This window comes from Mirounga leonina, unplaced genomic scaffold, assembly GCF_011800145.1.
Source record: "Mirounga leonina isolate KUSES-001 unplaced genomic scaffold, KU_Mleo_1.0 Mir_165, whole genome shotgun sequence".
Taxonomy (NCBI): domain Eukaryota; kingdom Metazoa; phylum Chordata; class Mammalia; order Carnivora; family Phocidae; genus Mirounga; species Mirounga leonina.
Window position 1 is genome coordinate 81,016,355 of NW_023270415.1, and position 11,703 is coordinate 81,028,057.

Genomic DNA, 11,703 nt, shown 5'->3' on the forward strand with positions numbered 1-11,703 from the left:
GGCCTGTGCGGCCCCCCTGAGCTGGCAAGGCAGCTGGTATCCCACCTAAGCTGCCCAGAAACCACCACCCACATGGGGGCCATCCCACTGCCCTAGGGGGTTACCAGGCAGCCCTTTCTAGGGGCACCTGGGTGGCTCAGTCGGTGAAGCGTCTGCCTTCGGCTCAGGTCATGATGCCGGGGTCCTGGGATGGAACAGAGTTGGGGTCTCTGCTCCGGGGGCTGGGAGTCGGCTTCTCCCTCTCCCTCTGCCCCTCCCCCTGCTTGTGCTCTCTCTCTCTCTCTCTCTCTGTTTCTCTCTCTCTCTGTGTGTCTCTCTCTCTCAAATAAGATCTTAAAAAAAAAAATTGCTGGGGTCCCTGGCTACCATCCCCACCCCATCCCTGTAGGTGTCTTGGCTCTTCACCCCCAGGCCCTGGGAAGGACACCAAGGCCCCCCTGCAAGGAAGGGCTCGCACACTGGTCAGCGATAGGAGGGGCCGCACTGGCCTCCCCCTGCGTTACCGCTCTGCCACCTACTGCCGGTGACCCAGGGAGGTCTCAGACCTCCTGCAGAGTGGGGGTCCCCCACCGGGGTGTCCCACGGCACTGGCCAGGTCTGCTCGAAGCGGCCCACGGTGGGTGGGAGGCCAAAGGTGCGCCAGCTGGGGGCAGAAGGCCCTGACCTCGGGCAAGCCCCGCCCCTCTGGGCCTCGGTTTCCCCTCTGGCACTGTGGCAGCCGGACTGGGAGCCTGAGATCCCTTCCAAGGCCAGCAATCGGTGGCCCTGCGGCTTCTTAAGGTGTGGGGAGCAGCGGGCTCCCCAAGTATTTTTTAGGGCCTAAAAATAACCAGGAGGGGAAGGGCGTCTCTGAATAGCTCAGGAACGTGCCAGTCGCTGCCCCACTCGGAACTGCCTCCAAATAAGGCTCTGGCAGAGCCGGAAGCCCTGAGGCAGTCACTGCTCGCGTCAGCCTCCCAGCTGTGCTGCCCCAGAACCTTCCTCCCCACCCCGGCCAGCCCTCAGGCCGGACCCAAGGATCTCCCCCAGACAGCGGTCAGGCCCGGGGCCGGGCATGGGGTGGGGGTCCTGGGAGCCCCCTGTGGACCACAGCTCTTTGGACAAAGAGTAAAGAAGTTACAGTCAGACAATCTAACATTTACTAGTCTAGAAACTTCCATTTACATGTGTGGATCTTAGGACAATCCAATGCAGACCCCTTCCCCAAAACCCAGAAGACGGAAGTGCAGGGCCCCCTGAAGAAGATGCATGCTCTCCCCTGGCACCCTGGGCATCTCCGGGAGCGGATACCCCGACTGGCGATGGGGGGCAGCTTGGAACCCTGCTCAGACCAGGTGCAGGGCGCAGGCGTCCCCAGCTGTCCCAGGAAGGCAGAGGAGGTGTTGCTGGACTCAATATGGCTCTCTGGGAACACCATATGGATGCGGCCCAGGAAGGGGCGTCGGGAGGAGGCAGGACGCAGAGCCCCCCCCCCCAACTGCATCCTCCCCTCTCCATCACAGGGAGTTCTCTGGGAGGCAGGTGGCAGATGGGGTGGCCTGCAAGTCAGGGTTCCGGGACGATGCCCCTGCCTGTGACCTCAGGGGGCCTGTCCCCTCGCTGGTTTTCCTCCTCTACCAGCCCATGCCCCCACCCCCGTCCGACTCTATCCCTCCCAGACCCTTTCCAGGCTCAGCCTCCCCCAGTCCTCAGAGGGCAGGCAGCTGACAGATGCCACCCAGTCCCTCTAAACCTCCTGGACAGATGAGAGTGGGTTTTGGGGAGAGCAGGTGGCAGAACAGGAAAGAGAAGGGACGGAGTGGTGGTGGACGGGGGCCACTTCACTGGAGGAGAGGAGAGGACACGGCCTGGTGACAGTGCCCTGAGAACCAGCACAGGGACGTGACCACCCCCCGCCCAAGGCTTCCTGGAGGAGGGGCCCAGGCTGAGCCCGAGGTCAGTGGGGTGGCAGATGGGCACCCAAGTGGGCAGCCTGAACCCAGCCTTGAGGCTGCGGAAGGCTGGAGAGCCCGGCAGGGGCCTACCTGCTGCAGAGAGCAAGGTCCGCGCCCTGGCCCAACCCCCGGGAGGAGTCCAGGGACCAGCGTGGGCTCTGGCCCACCCAACAATTCACCAGCTGGGGCCAGGACGCTGCATGGCCAGCCCTAGGAGTGCACTCCCCCTGCCCCAGCCCCAGCCCGGGCCCCGCCTTCGGCTCTGAGTCTCTCTAGAGTCACCATGCATCCTGCATCAGGTTTCGGGTGGGGTCTGGTCCCCCTCAGACAGGGGCCACCCCCAACCCTAGTGTGCACAAGAGCTCTGTTCCTCTGACAGCTGAGATGGTCCCTGGGGAAGGAGCCACCAGACCAGGCCGGGACGGTGTGCAGACCACCTTCACTCCCCGGGCACATGGCAAGGCCTGGGGCCGCAGGTGGACAAGGGGGACCGTGGAGTGAGCCAAGCAGGCAGGACAGGGGCAGGGGACAGCAGAGGCTAGGCTGTGGCCCAGGCTGAGCAGTGAGCTGCCAGGCTCACAGATGCGGTCGGGGGGCAGGGGGGTTCCTGGCGGGGGCTTACACAGGCCCCGAGCAGCACAGGCTGGCCGGTCGGGCGCGGGCACTGGTAAGGGGCAGAGGCGCCGTGATGGCCTGCCGGACCCCCACGGGGCAGACGTGTTAGTGCCAACCCCCTCCCCCGAAGAGGATACTGAGACACAGAGAGGCCAGTGACTTGCCCGCGGCTGCAGAGTTCAGGTTGCAGCGGGCGCAGTCCCCAGAGACTGCAGCAGCCAGCTGGGTTTGTAACGATGAAAGATTGTCAGGGAAAAAACAGTCCTTTCCACCGCCTGACTGAGAGCAAAGCACCAGTCATTCCCGCGGCCTGGGCAGTCTTAAAGTGCCAGCCGGAGGCAAAATTTGTGAGCACAAGGGCCAGGCCCAGATGCGGTCTTGGGCAGGAGGCTGGCGTCCACCTCTCTCTGCACGGATGTACCTCTCCCTTCCGCTGGGGCACCGGGGCGCGGACACCCACCCCCCGCCTCCATCCCCTGCTCTCTGCAGGCCCCGAGACCAGGGATGCCCCCCCCTCCCCCGCTTCGAGCCGCGGCCACATGGCCCTCAACTGGGCCTTCGTGTGCTCCATTTCCTTACACAAACATGCAGGCTTTCTACTTCTTCACTCACATCTAGTGCGTTATCTGTTTTTAGAAATCCATCTATTTCAACTAAGCTCCCAAACGTATTGGAATGAAATCACTTCTTCGGTTTCTGAGGGGTGCGTAGTTGGGTCCCCCTTGCACCCGGCCTTTGGTTTGTGCAACCTTTCTCCCGTTCGACATCGTATCAGCCACTGCAAAGAACAGACTCGTCGCTGGGTGAGCCCACGTCTCTCCTCTCTCATTAATGCCTGCTCCCATCTTAGTTATTTCCTTCCTTCCTTTTGGGGTTTTTACGAACAAAAATACTTGAGCGGATGCCTATCACATTAACTTTTAGCTTTTAACATTTATCTAATACAGGTCTTCAGGCTACAAATGTCCCTCAAGGTGTTCCCTTAGCTCCACCTCACAAGTGTCCGTGTGCATCATTTCCGTCCTCAGTTTCAGTGGTTTTTATTTATTTTGGAGAGAGAGAGACAGAGGGCATACGAATGGGGGGAGGGGCAGAGGGAGGGGGAGAGAGGATCTTGAGCAGGATCCATGCCCAGCTCGATCCCACGACCCGGAGACCATGACCTGAGCCGAAATCAAGAGTCGGATGCTTAACTGACTGAGCCGTCCAGGCGCCCCCAGTTTTAATGGTTTTTAAATTTTCATTATGGTTACTTTCTTTGATAGGTTATTTTATATGATTTAGAAGTCCTAAATCATGGACATTTTTAATCTGCCTTTTTGTGGTTTCCATCGTAATTACAATGCTGTCGCGGAATGTAGTCTGTAGGAGACCTGCTAGTATGTACCAATTTAAAAAAAAAAATCTTCCACACGTATTCTCTAGTTGCTGAGCTCACAATCATCTCTGTGGTCGTCACACGAAGCCTGTCCACCCCATTGCTCCAATCTGCCATATGGCAAATCATTTTGTCTCTGTGTGACCTACCAAGAGCTGAAAAAAGATGCACTGAAAATCCCCACTATGATAGTGGACTGTTTTTCTTTTTGGAGTTCTAGCAAAGTTTGTTTTGTTCATATGTCCCTTTATATGGGGAACAGAGTTTAGAACTGATACATCTTCCCAGCATATCAAATCTTCTATTTTTTTGAATTGACCATCTCTCTACATAATAATGTCTTTATCTCCAACTTACAGTCTATCTTGCTTGATGTTAATATACCCTAACTATCCTTTATTAAACTGTATTTAAAATCCTGCCAGAGAGTGTCTGTCTTGAGCTGGCTTGATCACATTGCACATAACCACTCAGCCTCACTTAGAGGCCCACGCTCGGCCTCCTGTTACAGCACTTCAAAAATCCTCTTTCTTGATTTCTGAAATAATCGCATTTTTAAATATTTGTTTTTGATCCATTTTTACCTTTTATTGGTCCAGAAACCATACAGATTCTATTCCCTTTCAGCTTACCTTTGAGATGTGACCAGTTATTTAACTTGGTAAGGTCTAAAATTTATCAAAATAGTAACACCCTTTTCAAACAATACAAGGACCTCAGAACATTTTAATCCTTCTCTTTGGACTTATGTGGTCTATTATTTTAGCTCTGTATTTTTGAACTCCATAAATTAGACATTATTTTTAAAAAAGACAATATGGGGTTGCATTTACTTCCGTGTTGAGCAGTTACTTTTCTCACCACTTAAGTGGGTTCTGCACCCAATTCTGATTTGTGGTGTGTGTTGGGGTAAGGGTCCCACCACCAAGCGATTCTCCAGTTCTCAGTGGACCCTGACGGGGTGTCATCTCAACTTTGACATGACCTGGAGACGGCATCAGACCCACAGGTGGAGGGCTCCGTCCCACGAGACGCCCCCACTTCAGGTGCCAACCGCAAGCCGATCTTGTGACCTATGCTTCTGACCAACCAGCTCCAGACAGGAGGTTCCCACGCCCCCTGCCATGGGTTTGATTCATCTGCCAGAGCAGCTCACAGAACTCAGAGAACATTTCACTCACTGGATCACTGGTTTAATGTAAGAGGATCTAACGCCGGACCAGCCAGCAACGCACAGGGTCCGGTGTGGGGAAGGGCGCGGGGCCTCTCTGTCTCTCCGGATGAGCCATTCTCCCAGAACCCGACCTGTTCACCAACCCGGAAGCTCTCTGAACCCATTACTTCCAGGTGTTAATGGGGGATCCGTTACATGGGCATGACTGATGAGATCACTGGCAATTGGTGATCAATTCTATCTCCAGCTCCCTCCTCTCCCCAGAGGTCGGCGGTGGGACTGAAAATTCCAACCCTCCAATCCCAGGGTGGGTTCCTAGGGCCACCAGCCCTATCCCGAGGCAAGGTCCAAAAGTCATTCATTAACATAACAAAAGACGCCTTTCCGGTTTTCTTCTCTTAGGAAATTCCACGGGTTTTAGGAGCTCTGTCCCAGAGGAAGATCTATGCTTACTCTAAATCACATCACACCACTCGGCCTTACATTTCATGCCTGCCTGCCTTCTTCCTGGAGTACATTCTCTCAAAGTCCTTGTAGTTTGTGATGGTAATGCTCTCTCTGTTCTTCCACAAGCAGAAGACTGAGTTGCCCCTGCTCGGCAGCCCACGGCCCACAGCCCACGGCCTGCCGCAGTCCCATTCCTGTTTCTTTCTTCCCTTTTGTCCCCATAACCCTCCCACCAGCCCACAACTACTCTAATTTAATGTGTCTTTTTTTGTTTGTAAGTGCTTTTGGGGAAAAAAAGTTTCTGGGTTTTTTTGACTTTTTGAAATAATTTTAGGCATATGGAAGAGTTGCAAAAATAGTACAGAGATTCTGTACACCCTTCACAAGCTTCCTCTTATGTTAACATCCTATAAAACCGTGGGATACTTATCAAAGTGTATGGATTTTAAATGTATTTAAATTATATATCTCATTCTGTGTTTTACTTTTTCCTTCTAAGCCCCCCTTTTTTTTTTAAAGATTTTTATTTATTTATTGAGAGAGATAGTGATAGAGAGCATGAGAGGGGGAGAGTCAGAGGGAGAGGCAGACTCCCCGCCGAGCAGGGAGCCCGATGTGGGACTCGATCCCGGGACTCCAGGATCATGACCTGAGCCGAAGGCAGTCGCTTAAACAACTGAGCCACCCAGGCGCCCCTCTAAGCCCTTTTAAAAAAAAAAGACCCATCTGGGTTGCTAGGTGTGTATCTGATGTTATTTTTCTTTTTTTCCTTTTTCTTCACATGATTAATTTTAATAAAAAAAAATACTGCTGAATGTATATCCTAGATGACAAGAAGCTCCACATCATGACCCCCTGTGCATAGTGACACACACCGATGTGCATGCTGGAATTTTCCGTGTCTTAGTCCATGTTACTGAGGCACGATTTATGTAGTTACGACTCACCCCTTCCAAGCGGTTGAGGAGGTTCGCGGAGCAGGCGCGCCCACAGAGCCACCGGCCGGGGTCAGGGCTGGGACAGAGAGACACTGGCCTTCCTGCTGCGTTCAGGGGCTCTCGGCCGCGTGCGGGGGGGGCAGTCCCCTGTCCTCCTGCCTGTGGCCTCTCACCGTTCCCTGGCAGCTCTGCCCTTTTCTTTCACGGACTGTGCTCTCAGGGGTAACCCTACGCGCTCGTTGTCATGCCAGCACCATCCTTTCTCCTGGGTGCTCTTCTAGAAGTTTTATAGTCCTCAGCTTTAGGACCCACCCAAATTCATGTTTGTGCTGGTGTGACAGCTCGGTCAGGATATTTTTTTTTTTTTTTGGAGGGCGGATGTCCCATTATTCCAGCACCACTTGTTGGGAAGACCATGGTTGCCCCACTGAATGGACCTGCTCTCCGTCAAACATGGGTCTGCGGCTATCACTGGTGGGGGGGTCTATTTCCAGGCCCCAGGTTCTGTTCTCCTGACCCGTTAGTGTCTTCTTTCGCCAATACCACCCTGTCTTGACATTTCATTCCTTTTCTGTCTTCGACTGCTCGGAGAGGTCCTAGTTTTCCACTCGCGCATCTCTCAGGCACGGCGACAGTCGTTGATGGAAAGTCTCTGATGGTTTCCCCCTGTGAGCCATCTGTCCCTCCCTGGGCCCCGCGCATGAGATGTCCGGGTTTCTGCACAGGTCAAGCCAGTTTGGAGTGCACCCCGGACACGTGGATACCTGCTTGTGAGACTCTGGGTCCTACTGAAACCCCAAGTATGGACTTGGGGGCTTGTGTGGGCGATCAGATAGGCGAGGTTCGTGCTGCCGGTCCCACCTTCTGTGAGCACTGGTCCTGGTATCGGCTGGGTTTTAACTCTTTCCCCACGTTATTCAGGTCCATGGCGTGTGGCAAGTGAGAGACCAGAGCAGGTCTACCCCTCAGAGCGATCCTGGAATCTCTGCGTGCCGTTCAGGGTTGCGCACAAACATGCCCCGGTCGGGGTGAGCCCAGCGCGTACATACAACTTGACGCACCTGCTCTCCCAAACTCTCTCCTCTGTGCGGTTTCCCAATACTTCTCGGCTCTTAGGGGACCTCCAACCCCCGCCTAGCCTTCTGGCTACCAAGTCGGGGCTGCGGCTTGCCACTCAGCTGTGCACCTTCTCTAACTGGTCCTGTCTCCCAACCAGGTGCCAAGACCATAGAAAGAGAAACACAGACACGAAGTGGCACCCCCTCCCCACACCATCCTCGGCCTTAGAGTCTGTACAACCAGCCGGGCCGCTGCCACCACCTACCTCCTTGTCAGAGTCACTGGGGCCTGGAGTAGAGAACAGAAAACAAACAAGAAAACAAGGGAATTCCCTTTTCCAGGTCACGTTTCCTGCACCTGCTCAACACATCCAGGCCTGGGGCTGTCTTCGAGCCCAGGCCAGGAGACACCAGCTCGGGGGTCCTCTGCGTTCTACAATCCACCGGCTGGCATTTACAAAGTCCACAAAAAGCTGCTCCATGCACGGCATCCAGGAATTCCAGCTACATTCAGTGGAGAGGCAAAGCGGAGGATGCTTACTCCCATCACGCCCAGAACCAGAACCGGGTCTGAGCCAGGACCTCCTGCTGTTTCACGGCCCTCCGTGGCCTCTGTTCCCCGTAGTTTATTTGCCTTTCACACGATCGTCACAGGCACGGCTCTGGTGTGCATCCTTTTGCACCGGTATGAGAATTGCTTTCCTCTGTGAAGGCAGGAGGGGGTGGGGTCATTGGCACGTGCTGTCAGAGTGCTCTCCGCAAGGTCCGCGCCCCCGCGGCGCCCTCGGGACCCACCAGCGCTCTCAGACCCACACACTCTCACCACCGCCAGGAGGAACCAGCTGGCTAGCGTTTGTCCGTCAGGAAGGCTTAAAGCCAAGTGTCATTTTGTTTAATGTGCGGTTCCCAAATGACTGATGAATGTCTGCATCTTTCCAAACACGTGCTGGCTTTGGGGGATTGGGGGTCCCTCCTATGTGAATTCCCGCTTCTATCTGGGGTCTGTCCGGACTGGTCTGTCTGCTGTAGAGAACAGTGTCAGCGGCTGCGAGTCCCCTGGTGCCTTCAGTGGCCTCTTGGCTTTGCCCCCAGCGCCCTTCACGGCACACGAGCCCCGCTGCGGGGGCACGCACGGCCTTCTCCTCTGAGTCGGCTGTCGTCTCGTGTTTGCAGGTCTGTGCCGATGTAATCAAGTACATCCACCTCTGCCTCGCGGTTTATTCTCGAGGCCCTTCATTGTCCACAGGTCCTAAAGAGATTCCCTATTTCACTGTCCCTGCGTATTTAGCTCCGGAGCCATTGGTAGGGAACTAGCTTAGCTTTTCTCCACGAAGAGAGGTTACTTCCAACCCGATCACTGAAATAATTCACCCTTTATGGATATCTGTTCTTTTTTTTTTTTTTTTTAAGATTTTATTTATTTATTTGAGAGAGAGAATGAGAGACAGCACAAGAGGGAAGAGGGTCAGAGGAAGAAGCAGACCCCCCGCTGAGCAGGGAGCCCGATGCGGGACTCGATCCAGGGACTCCAGGATCACGACCTGAGCCGAAGGCAGTCGCTTAACCAACTGAGCCACCCAGGCGCCCGTGGATATCTGTTCTTAAGCCAGCACACACTCTTACTTTGTTTTTGCTGTTACTGCTTCCTGGCTGCCAGGACTTTACAGTAGGTCTTGACATTTAGGAGGAGTCCACGCTGGCTGATACGTCCCGAGGCTGTGTTTTTGGTGCGTCTATGTTTCTGATGGTTGTAGCTCATCCTAGCCCTCCCTTTACTGCCCGCATCCAGAGAAGTTTCTGCGTCTTGGAGTCTATTCTGCCAGCTAACCAGACTGCCACGGCAGTTCCCACTCACCGACGCTCAGGACGCCGTGCTCCGTTCCGGGCTTCCCCAGCTCCTCCAGGCTGACCGGGGCCGGGGGTCAGCGTCTGGGCCTGGGTGTCTGAGCCGGCGCCCATCTCAGCTCCAGGGCTGCCAGCCGGCTGCACGGCGGGCACAGCTCCCGTGGACAGTTACCAGCCCCGCCCTCTGCTGGCTTCCGTGGTGGCGCGGGACCGCCGCCAGCCCAGGGGCTCTGTGCCTCCCTCCCTACTGACAGCACTGCCTTCTCTTCTGCTCTAACCAGCACGTCTCCGGGTGGGTCTACGCTTGCTCACCGCGCTTGAGAGGCGTGCGCTTCCCACTGTGCGGACGCGAGCCTCCCGGCGGAACCGGGCGTCTCTAGGAATCCCCTGTGCAGCTTTCCACTCAGTTCTCCCCCCGGGTCTGATACGGGCTCTCCCACAGAGCCACAGAGATTCAAGTGTAGCCACTGTACTTTCCTAAAACGCCCTTTGATTCTTTTTCAGATCTGTTTGGCCAAGTCTGGTAAGTCTTTATCTTTGGTCATTTTCTCGTTGTCTTTTTGTCTCTTCAAATATTTCGACTGTGATCATTTGGTGCAAGCTGTACATGTTAACTCCAGTCTCTGCAGATCCCAGGAGCCTGAAACAGCTGCGAGTTTGGTCTCACTCGGGGGCTTCTTTCCTCATGTCTGCAAACTTTTCTCAGGAGCTCAAATACGGTTTCACTCACCCCGTCTGCATGCTGAGGGCGTAAGGGGTGAACTCCCTCCTGCTAGCTGCTGCTTGGACCCGGGGGGCAAGGCTGCCCGCAGCCCCTTCCAGAGCCCAGGCCAAGCATATCTGGTCCAGTGCTCCCTCCTCCCTGGCTTGGGGAGCGCGGCCCTGGCCCCACCCCGGCCCCCAGCCCAGTCCCCCAGCCCAGCTCCACCCCGGCCCCCAGCTCAGCCCCCCAGCCCAGCCACAGCACCTGGAGTCTCGGTTGCTTCCCACCCACCATTCTGTCGGCTCAGCTTTGGATACTTGGCTTGCTTTTTGTTTTTAAGCCTTGAGAGATTTCCCTGACTGTTCTTGAGCACCAGCAATACATTAAAAAGTACATTTATTATCATCTATCCAAGATCTACTTGTCTTTTCACGGGAGGCTTCTTTAGAACACTAGTCCGCACGCTGCGGATGTTGGCTGCCTTGTGTCCCCTCAGCAGGCCCCAAAGCGCTCTGGGGCAAGATGCGCTCCCTCCCACCTTCCTCATCCCCTCTCTGAGGGCTCACTGGCTCTGGGCTCCCGCAAGGCCACACCCTGTCCCCTCCTGACTGCTTCATGGACTGTTCTTTGCTGGGCGCCCTCTTCCACCTAACCGCAAAAAGCCGGCATCCCTGGAAGAGTCTGCTTGCTTCTCCCTGACCCCAGCTGCCTTGATACGCAGACTCCTCCCCACAGCTCCGACCGCTCCTGGCCCCAGGCCCTCCCCCAGGCCCAGATGCCCTGGTGCTCCCCACCCTGCCTTCGGGCCCTGACCACGCGGCCCCACTGCCATGCGGGGCTCGGAAGGCAGGAGCAGAGCTGTGCCAAGCTCCCAACAGCCACTGTCTGAAGAAGAGCCTCGGCATCCCCAGCTGCTGGGAAAGGCCGTGGGGGGCAGCACGGGCTTCTCTCCTGCCGGACACCCCCATGGGCTCCACGTCTCCAGCAGACGCAGGCCCAGACTCCCAGGCCTCTGCGGCTCCTGAGCCTGCCCCTGCGCACCCTTCCAGCTTCTCGCTCGGGCCCCAACCTGTCAGCTGCTGGCCGCAGGGCGGGCCTGGCCTTCGTTCATGCAGCACCTCCTGCCAAGGCAGGCTCCAGCTCAGGGCCTTCCACCCCCCTGACCGCTCGCTGGCCACGTCCTCCAGGCTGGCCTCCAGCTTCCCCTTCTCTAGGACGCTCCCTCGCTTTCCTGGCTGGAGTCTCTGGGGGACTCCTGGCCTCCGGAGAGCTGACGTGGATGCACCTGCACAAGCAGGCCCACGGCACCTCGGGAGGATGAGAGCCGTGTCCCAGGCACGTCTTCACTCGTTGGTCTGAGTCACATTCACCAGGCGACTACCCCATGTCCAGAACTTTCTGAGCAGCCGCGGATGCCGTCCCCAGGACAGCCACAGGGAGCAAGGGGGCCACAGGACACAGCGGAAGGGCCCCTCACCGGGGGCTGCAACAGGAGGGAAGGCTTGGCAGTGCCGCTTGGGCACTGCGGAGAAAGAGCGGGGCAGGCGGGGAGATGAGCCAGAGCAGGCATCAGGAAGGGGCAGACCAGGTCCCAAGGGTCTCAGGGCCACG